The 10,486-nt window shown below is 43.2% G+C and overlaps 1 protein-coding gene across 2 annotated transcripts in view; it reads right to left on the bottom strand.

The window, feature by feature from the left end:
• The window catches only part of znf609a (zinc finger protein 609a), a 125,370-nt gene extending 115,381 nt beyond the window's left edge, over positions 1 to 9,989 (bottom strand). For both annotated transcript variants that reach the window (XM_017485962.3, XM_017485964.3), the window contains exon 1: positions 9,828 to 9,989. The gene's annotated coding sequence lies outside the window, so the exon portion shown is untranslated. The remainder of the gene's footprint in view (positions 1 to 9,827) is intronic.
• Between the last annotated feature and the right edge of the window lie 497 nt (positions 9,990 to 10,486).

Below are 10,486 nucleotides of genomic sequence, written 5' to 3' on the forward strand. Positions count from 1 at the left end.
TAATAATGTATTGCAACGTCATTATTTACACTATAACATGAAGGGCACGAGGAGATGATGCTATACTGTCATATCATCACGCCGCTTCCGATATTTAGGCTTATGCTGTGTTCATGGTGCCTTCAAATAAAATGGTTTCCCACTTCAACACGTTTATGGATGTCTCCACGGAAGTGTCTTGTGTCAGAGCACGTAAAGCTCGTAAAAAGCTACTTTGACTGCACCTTTACGGTTACAGGCCCGAGTGTCTACTGGAACTGATTTACGATAACGAACTTACGCAATATTCTGGACTGAAACTGCAGCGGAGCAACAACAGCGGATAATATCGAGTAGCGCTAACGCAAAGCTAGCCCAATAACGTTAGTGAGAACATCTTCAAAACAGAGACTAGTGTGGTGAGTGTAATAGATTTAACGAAGTACTGCGTGTGTATATTAACTGATCTAAAGCCAAGACTGATATACAGTCATTTCAAAGTAGAGAAGGTGGACTTTACACTGTTCAGTGTGAGCAGCCATGTTGATTCGACTTCACTCCGTACACGAGGAAGGGACTTGAAGTTGAGAAGACTACACCAAGCCGACGAGTTAAAGTGCACCTATTATGGTTTTTCAGATATTACCTTACATGTAGTGTGTCATATAGCGAGCTGTTTGTGAATGTAAAAACATCTGCAAAGCATCAAAGATCAAAGCGCACGACAAACGGACTCATTGACTCCCAAAAGAAGGAACCGATTCTGAACAGCTGAAACGAGTCGTTAGTGATTCCAGACTTACTTCCTGTACTAACCAACGTAGCTTGTAACGAAAAAACCCCGCCTCTGGTCTTCATCGGCTGCTCGCTGACAGACGGAGCTGAAACTCGTTACGGCAGTGGGCGTTTCCTTTTTGAAACACGCTGACAGCGGTAGACCCATCACAACAGACTGACACATCTGACCAATCAGAGCAGAGTATACTCTCTGAAAGGAGGAGTTCAGAATGAATCCTTTAGAACGAATCATTTAACGAGTCGTTTTTGACAAGGTAGTGGGGGGGGGGGGGGGGGGTTTAATGCTGAGATTTAAATTATGAGCACGTTAAAGTGTTTTTTGCCCTTGTATGCATGGGAATCTAGTGTATGAGACCTTTAAAACAAAATTAGTCACGATTCAAAACCATAATAGGTGCGCTTTAAAACTTCAAATTGAGGCAGTGTTTTCTGTGACTTTTACTGGTTGTAGGCGAGGGATTACAAGTTACTTTGCCGCGAACGCAGCGTTAATTTTCCATTTTGAAGATGAAACCTTCAGAGTTAAGATCTTTATGAGTCACTGTATAATTTTTACTTAACGTTGGCTTTTCATACCTTCTAAAATTTCCACGATCGGCCTTTAAGCCGCACCGTTTACAAAGATGCTTCAGAAGCCATGTTTTAATACTCGACTCTCCACAAATGACGTCCCTTGGGCTTGAGAAGTCCTTGAAAGTCACGGGCGAAAATTTTAACTTGCTTTTTCATCCTGTACCTTCTAAACTCACCATGACCAGGGTTCTCACTACAGTATTTACAAAAGGGCTTCAAAATAAAATGACAGGATTTTCAAGGACAGTTAGTAAACAGCGTTCTTTAATTCAAGTACTTCTCAGCAAGACAGACAGAGCTAGGTTCCAGGTTTGTCCTTTACTTAAAACCCTTTAAGCACTTTGTACACACCAAATATCTAAATCTAGCAAAACATAAATAAAACTCTGAAAAGGTGGATGCAAAGTTATTCTTGTGGGATCAGAATGGTTACATAAGATATGTCTAAGCCTGAAGCAACACTTAAGAAGCAAAGCACTGCCAGTTTATACATAGTCCTACACAAACCGCTCGGTCACAGCTTTCCAAGCCGGGTGATTTAGTAACACATTCATTTTACAGTTCGAGTTTGACACAGCAACCGTACGACGGAGCGATACGCCTCAACGGCAACCTTTTAAACCGAACCGGTAGCTGATGCCAGAAATCCGGTGCACATTAAACCGCTTTTAATTGTACGGCCAAACAGTTTCCCAGTTGTCTGTCTTTTGTCCTGTCCCACCCTAAAGGCAGTTAGTCTTCAGATAAAGAGGCATTCCTGTTCTCTCAGCTGCTCCGATTTCTCACGCTGTCTCGCTGAGGTCTACCCGCGAGTCAAAACACAGAAACGTCGACGAGGTGCATTGCGAAAGAACACGCACGTCAAGGTGAATCGGTCGGATAAACAAAAAACGGCCGCCATAGTGTAACAGAGCATTGTTTTAAATACATAAAAACATGCGTAAAGCATGCTTCTCTACGCGTAATATCACCACGCCTCTAACGAAAGCCTAGCACAGGAGGCATAAGAGGAAAAAAAAAACCAAAAAAACAACAACAACGTTCTACAGTTTTACTACACGCACTAACCGTGTATAAAGCGCCTTTTATTGTTCCAAAAAAAAAAAAAAGCGCTTATACATGGATGGAGCAATGATTATAGACTTCTCACTAAAGGAGGAATTTTGGCCCGGTTCTCCATACAGAAAAGTGCCGAAGTTTTTCAAACTGTTTATTTCAGGCTTTGCCACAGTAGCTCGAATGGGTCCAGGTTTCAATAAACCTTTTTTTTCTCTCCCAGAAAACAGTTTCTTCTTCCTGCTCTGTTCAACAATGACGTCTTTATGTTCCTGAATCATTTTAAAAGCACCAAACGGCAGGTCCAAAAAGTATGCGAATGGTCAAAAAATAAAAAATAAAAAAAATCTCAGATACAGTGCAAGTACTTTCGCATTTGTGGGAGTTGATTGTAAAAATAAATAAATAAATAAATAAATAAATAAATAAATAAATAATAATTCAGCCAGACATTACAAGTACTGAGTACTAAAAAAAGACCTCTCAACAGTGTCAAAACATAGCGTTTGCAGTAGAGCCAGTCAGTCTTGAAAGAGAAGCACAATCTTCCACCTCCTTCCTCCACTGCACCAAAATCCACTTGGGTGCCAGCCAGATAGCAGCAGGATAACAAAATGTCAGTGTGAGAGCGAGTGACTTAGCAGACCTTATCCTCACATCACCTTGCTGCACTCAACAGCAGAACAGAAATCTGCACCAGGCAATTTATCTTCTGGAAGCTTCGCTGGCTAAACACGAGCCGTAATGCCACCGGATGCCAAAATGAGTTAATTGACCCATCGAATCTGGGAACTCAGTGATGCAAATGTTTTGTGCGTTGAATGTTTCAGTACATGAGAGGCAACTTACAATGGCAGTTTCTCAAACCAGGGAATAAATGCTTTCTAACGTTCAGACTGCCAAAGCCAGACCATTTTCCACATTTATTTTTCATTAGGTGGAGACTAAAGTGTACATATTCTCAGGAATACATGGCCTTCCAGAATCACTGACATAAATTTCATAAAACTGCACAAAAAAAAAAAAACCTGTTGGATAACATAAACCTTACACACAATTTAAATCTTCCACTCAGACGATAGGAGACACCTGACCATTACGCCCATTAGTGGTTCTTCCCCAAACCATTTCCACAGAATTGGAAGCACAATGCTGTATAGAATATCTTTGTACATGATGTAGCTTTACAACTTCTCTTCACTGGAACAAAGAGGTCCAAACCTGAGCTCCAAGAAGACAGGGTTGAGGAAGGTGGAAGAACTCGAGTGACCTTACACAGAGCCCTGACCTCAGCGCAACTGAACACCCTTGGGATGAACTGGAACGCCGACCGCACCCCAGACCTCCTCACGCAATAACCGCCATCGGTGCATGACCTCACGAAGGCTCTTGTGGCTGACGCATGACAAATCCCCAAATCTAGCCTTCCCACAAGAGTGGATATTTTAACACCAAACGGGGACTAAACCTTGAACGGGATGTTCAACAGAGACATATGATTAGCGTCCATACTTTTGGCCACACACCTTGACACCACTATGGGTTATTTTAAATGGACGCTTTATTTATTTATTTATTTATTTTAAAAAGTCATTTTTGCTCTCAGTTACCTTTAACCATGACCTATTTCCCTGGTGTATAAATACTAACTCACTTTATCATCCGTCATCGTGGGAAAAACCAAAGAACTTTCAACTCAAAAGACATCAACGGTTGAAATCAGCTCTTGGATAAAAATATACATAAAGTTTCTGACACATAGGTGATACTTTGGCATTGCTCCCATTGATAACCGGCCAAGTATTAAAAAACAAACACGTCCTTTCTGAGAAATTTACGTACCTTGTTTCTAATTTGGCAGTGACACGAACCATTCTCTTCTCCTTCGAACACTTGGATGATAATTACCATACAAATCTGATTGCTAGCCAGTTGGAAAGGAGCAGACAAATTGCCACATTAGCAGTCAGTCTGTGTACAGGTACGGTCTGTCAGACGAGCTCCGAATATTGGCATGCTCTCATTTTCTGAGCACTCAATGCAGCACATGGCGATATCCATCGATATCCGTCTGTGAGTGGACAGTCCGCGGGAATAAATCAATGTCGCTTATAAAAGAGTAACCTGGACAGTTCTACCTAACTGGTGTATTAAACTAAATAGTTGCTGGCTTGATTCCTTTGATAGTTTGCACTTATTGAGCGCAAAATACGTCCACTTGTTGGATCGCCTGCTTTAATAAAGCAAGGCAACATGTGTTCCAGAGGCAGAATATGGACAACAGTAAAAGTTTTTAGTTTTTATTTTAAATCGATATTGTTTTGCAATGATATGTAGTGACGCTTATCGCTCTTTGGGCCTCTTCACGGGAAACGAAAACAGAAGTAAAACAGCAAGTATATCACCAACCGTCTGGATTTATCTGTGGCTTTAATGCGTTATGGTAACGTGTAAACCTCTGTGCACACTCTCAGCGAGTTCATATCCTCACATGCTTTTTTTAATAATCACTACTACGCTGATGGCACCCAATTCATGCTTTCCTTTCCTCCCTCAGACACTCGTGCCTCTGCCCGGATCTCAGAAGGTTCAGCAGACATCGACATGGATGGCAGCTCATCAGCAGAAACTAAATGATGACCGACAAGACGGAGATGTTGTAAACGACTCCATGTCAAGATCCTGTGATCTCCCTGGAGAACCTATGGATCACACCTTCTGACAACGAGGCCGCTCAGTTGCTCGTTCAGTCCCTTTTCATCTCGGGATTGGACTGCTGCAACTCGCTCCTTGAGGGTCTTCCCCCGTGTGCCATCCACCCTTGCATCTGATCCAGAATGCAGATGCACGGCTTGTTTTCAATCTCCACAAGTTCTCCCAGACCAAGCCATTGAAGCGTTCTCTCCACAAGTTTCCTGGAGCTGCCCGGATCAGATTTAAAACACAGATGCTTGGCTATAAATCTAAAAACAGACCAGCCCCCACCTACCTGAAGGCACTTTTCAAACATCGCTCTGCACCATGTTCCATCTGAGCCTCTAGGACGGCTCGGCTGTATCCACCATCCCCCAGAAGATACACGAGAGACATGCGTCGAGACTTTTCAATGGCCTGGCAACCAGGTAGTGGAATGAACTTCCCCTGAGTCACTGATTGTTGAAGGCTGAAAATCCATCTCTTCACCAAGTACTTAAATATGAGCACCAATTTAAAAACAGGCCTTAACATGGTTTTGTTGATGTACCAGCTCTCTTCTCTAACAGGCTTTTAGCTTGATAGTGTTATTAGACCCTGACCTATTTGATCTGGCATTGGGAATATGTTTTTGATAGAGGCTACAAAGCACTTTTGGAAATTGCCTGCCAATTACTATAAATACAGGACTATCTGTACTGCGTTTAAACGCCTGCATTTGTTACCAAGCGTGCACATGAAATGAGAAGTTGTTCTCTGAAGGTTGCCGAGTGGTGTCTAGTGACGGTCACAAGTAATCAACTAATGGATTATTACTACTATAAGACTCCTAATCAATTACAAACAATACTACCATGAAATACACACAAGAAGTACAAGGTAGCTCCATATGTCCATGTTAAGCACATCTGGTATCTTTGGACAGTCCGTACATGATCGTGCACAGTATTTTTGTGATCGTTTCAGCCAAAAATTCTCGGTTTTACTGCGTTTTTTTTTTCTCTCTCTAAATTTGCGATGCAACTTGCAGAGTTTTTTGTGTTTTTACTGCGGAAAACTACACGGATTGGCAGCTGCACAAAATTGCTCTGCACGATCTTTCGCAGTGATGTTTGTTGGTAAATGAGACCTTTTAGCTGTTCTCATGTTCCACGCATGTGAATCGAAGACGGTGTTAGCCGAATATGTGCGTCGTGAAGACGTCGCAATGTTTCGGGACACGTCGTCGCGTCTTGGGGTGAAATCTGAATTTTTCCATTTTGAAAACTGCCAGCTCCTCCGAATATTACGGAGTTTGCTCGCTTTTTCGTTAATTTCTGCGATCGCAAAAAAAATCCCGGCGGGACTGGGTACAGGGTAATTAATTAGGAGTCACTTGGCAACGCAAACAGTCACAACATATGAGATCACAGGCTTGTTACGGTGCCATGATTTGCCACACTGTATATTTTCTAAACCCTTGGTTCTGTACCTTCAGATCCCTTTTAAAACTACGCAAACTGAAAAAGTCCCAATTATGACTATCAGAAAAAAACGAACCATATAGAGACCAGTGTCAAGATGTTGTGTAAATACGTAGCGTAGTTGATTTTATAAAGATTTCCACTCTATTCCTACGCAAGATTTCTACACTATTACTGCACATTACGGCATTTACAACTTCCAGATATCGCGTTTCAGAATGGAAATTATTAACCTGCTTATCATTTAAAGTGTACTTACGAGCCACAGTAGAAAGTGTGTCCGCGGACCTAATGGATGCAATTTGCTCGTTAGATTCTGCACAAGATTAGAAATAGTCTCTTATGATGGGCAACATTATGATTTGAAAGTCTTCTTGAAAATGTCATAATTGAGTCAAGTGTAGTTAGCAGTTCAAAACAGTGATGTGATAACGGTCAGGAATCCAGAGTCTCTTGAAAGACAACAGATCAGCAAACACTAGCCTTTTTATTTCTATTCAAGTTGAACATTCACAGCACCGATGGGAACACACTCTGTATGGGTGATATTTGATGGCCCCAGGTTCTGTTACAGCAGCAGACACTATCCAGACACTATTAGTAATTAACAATTGTAGCATTTTCTACAACTTATAAGTGTTCAGGAAATGCCATCATTTGCCGCATTACACTCAGGCTTGATGCTTTGGACATAAAGTGTAAGTAAAAATTGAGCCACTGAAGCTTCAACAGAGAAATGAGGTTATGTCTCAATTGCGTTATGGCGCAACAATTTTGTATAACAAATAAGGAAAATGAGGCAGCTGAGTAGCGTGACATTAAAAAATATATATTTTTAGAAAACGCACCCTATCATGGGTACATTGTAAGACCGAAAACCTGACAATGCCACAGCCACTGATGGCCGAGAGTCCAAGAAAGCAAAAAATGGCCATATTCTCTGGGGGGTGGAAGTAATGGCATTACGTTCTCCGGTCAATCAGAGCAATCATTGGTGTCTGTGAGCTCATGTATCCAGAAGTGTTTTTCACTGCCCTTTGTTCAAGATGCAAAAGCTGGATTCACTTTACCTGGGTGGTAGCTGTCTTGTAGTAAGGCAGAGCTAGTTAGTGGGTGCGAATTGTTAAGTGACCACACGATCATCTTAAGTAATGCTTTACCCTCATGATGGAGCCGGAGCATATCTCAGGAACAGTGAAATACCCTGGATAGGATGCTAGTTCACCACTGCAGGGCACCATACATATACATATTCACACCTAGGGGCAATTTAGGCCAGAAATTCCACCTACTGGCATGTTTTTAGGAGGAAACTAGACAACCCAGCTTATTGGTCATCTTGTTTGCCTTGCACCTCTGAGGGTTGGTGGCTCCAATCACACCTCCACCATGTGTGCGTGGAGTTCGCACGTTCTCCCCGTGCTTTAGGGGTTTCCTTCGGGTTTTCCGGTTTCCTCCCCCAGTCCAAAGACATACATTGTAGGCTGACTGGCAATTACAAAATTGTCCGTAGTGTGTGCGAGTGTGCCCTGCGATGGGTCGGTACCACATCCAGGGTGTCCCCTGCCCGAAGATCTCTAGGATATGCTTCAGGCTGCCCCGCGAGACTCTGTGTAGGATAAGCCGTAAGGAAAACGGATGGATGGATGGATGGATGGATGGACTAATGGAGGACTCTGGGGAAAGAATATGCACTGAAACGCCACACAGATATTAACCTAAGCTCTAGAGATGCAAGAGCTCTGGAGCTTGAACTGGGGCACTGCACCACCATGCTCCCCTAGCAATAACCAAAATAATAATAATAACCTGGGGAAAAAAAACTCCACAGCTGCTAACTACTGACCACGCAATCCACACTTCTAACCAACTGTACCGTCTTTCTCTTCAAATTAACTTGAAACCTAACCAAGTCTTGCCACTTAAAGCTTATAAATCAGCCGGTCCCTGGCATCTCTAAGGTCGATAACGGGAAGTCTTTTCTATTAATTAAGGCTGTAAATCCGTCCAAATGATGATTATTATTTAATCTACTGCAGTATTAGGACTCCGAAGTGGAGATGATGTGAGGAATGAAAACCTGAATCCACATCACATGGATCAAGCTGTTCAGGTAAATGACAAATGGGACTGATTTTCAGAAGGGGGGGAGGGGGGATCATATTGGAAGGGGAAAAATAAAGAAAGAAAGAAGAAAAAAAAAACAACAACAGGAGAGAAAACATTTAACCAGCCATTATTGTTGTTTGCTTCGAAGCGAGACAATTAAGCTTTGTCTGTCTTCCCTGGAGTGCTTTGTGAGAGATGCATGCGGCTTTGCTCTGTGGGCCTTGTTAGCTCGCATGACTCCATAGAAGGGCACGCTAGTTAGCTGGCTAAGCTCAGAGCTTGAACTCACAGGGGTCAATTAAAAAAAAAAACACAACAACAACATCGTGATAAAAATTAAAAAGAAGTAGTGGTAGAATAGTAGTCGTGTTTCCGCTCATACGCTGCGAGAATTTCGTCCGAGGTTTCGTCTCAGAGACTTTGTGTAGTACAGCAAGTGTAGTAGTGTTTCTCTGCAAATCACTGCATGCCTCTTTGATAGCTAAACTGACTAGACAAGCACTCTTACACAGCGGTCGCTGGCTCTGCTGCCTTAGCAAAGCTAGCTGGCTAACACAGTCATAAAGAAATGTGACAAAGCGAAGGGCATGGCGGTTTAGTGCAACAGCTCTCACACACTGTTTATCACATAAACATGGCTTATATCGTGGCTAACACGGACCTGGACACCACCATAGGCACCTAGTATGCCTTTTGTTTTTTGTTTTTTTTCTTCCTTCCTCTGCAGCCAGTCCACAGATAAACCCCCAAACACACACGCAATGACATTAAAGACATCCAACAAATAGCATATGAGAAGCAAGTATAAGTCAAAACAGCTGCGCCCAGACGCACAACGTTGGACTTTGTTTGTTTTGCTTTGTTTTGTTGTGTGTGTGTGTGTGTGTGTGTGTGTGTGTGTGTGTGTGTGTGTGTGTGTGTAAAACTAAAAACTCCCCCAGTTTCCCCTTTCGAAGCAAATGATTTTCGGCGATGCAAAACATATGCAGAGTTAACCGCTGGGAGAACTGTATTTGCTGAGGCTAGCTAGCCTGCTACAGCGCTAATCTGGGCTAGCTGGTTAGCTGAGAACTGCTACTCGGTGTAAACCGTGCCGTGTTTAAAAGTGGGCAAAGAAATTCCTGCACTAGAGATGATGAAATCATAGCTGCTTACCCCGAGTGAGGTGTCCCCGATCCGACCGAGGGTTGCAAGGTTATGTGCACTCCATAGATCCCTAATGGTACGGGCAAAACGGGAGAAGAAAACGAGCCGGGAATCGTTGGGTTTCACAAACACACACACACACACACACAGGGAGAGAGAGAGAGAGCGAGAGAGAGAGAGAGAGAGAGAGAGAGCGCGAGGGCGCGCGCGCGCGAGAGAGAGAGAGAGAGAGAGAGAGATCCGGAGAGGCAGCGGAAAGGCCAGCTCAGCGGAATCCGGCCATCACGCACTCAGAGCCCGCTGTTAGAGCACAGCGCAGCGCCGCCCGGACATTTCACTTCATTCCTCTTCCTCAGCTCCGAGTCCTCACTCCTGAGTCCCCAAAAACCAGCTGCAGCTGCTCGCCTCCTCAGATCTCGAGGGGGATAAATTCCGGCGATCTTTAGCTTTTCATGTCTTTAATGTTTAATGGCTGTTTGTTGCCCAGCAAAGCCGACAGACAGATTGATACAATGTCACCAACAAGGAGCTGATAGAGCTGCTGCAAAGCCCAGTGTGTAACTCCTCCACTCGGGGAGTGTGTGTGTGTGTGTGTGTATGTGTGTGTGTGTGTGTCGTTTTCATTTCTTGGTGATAGGGATACACAAGACAGTTTTGATTTTGTGGGA

The sequence above is a fragment of the Ictalurus punctatus genome, chromosome 14, assembly GCF_001660625.3.
Source record: "Ictalurus punctatus breed USDA103 chromosome 14, Coco_2.0, whole genome shotgun sequence".
Lineage (NCBI taxonomy): Eukaryota > Metazoa > Chordata > Actinopteri > Siluriformes > Ictaluridae > Ictalurus > Ictalurus punctatus.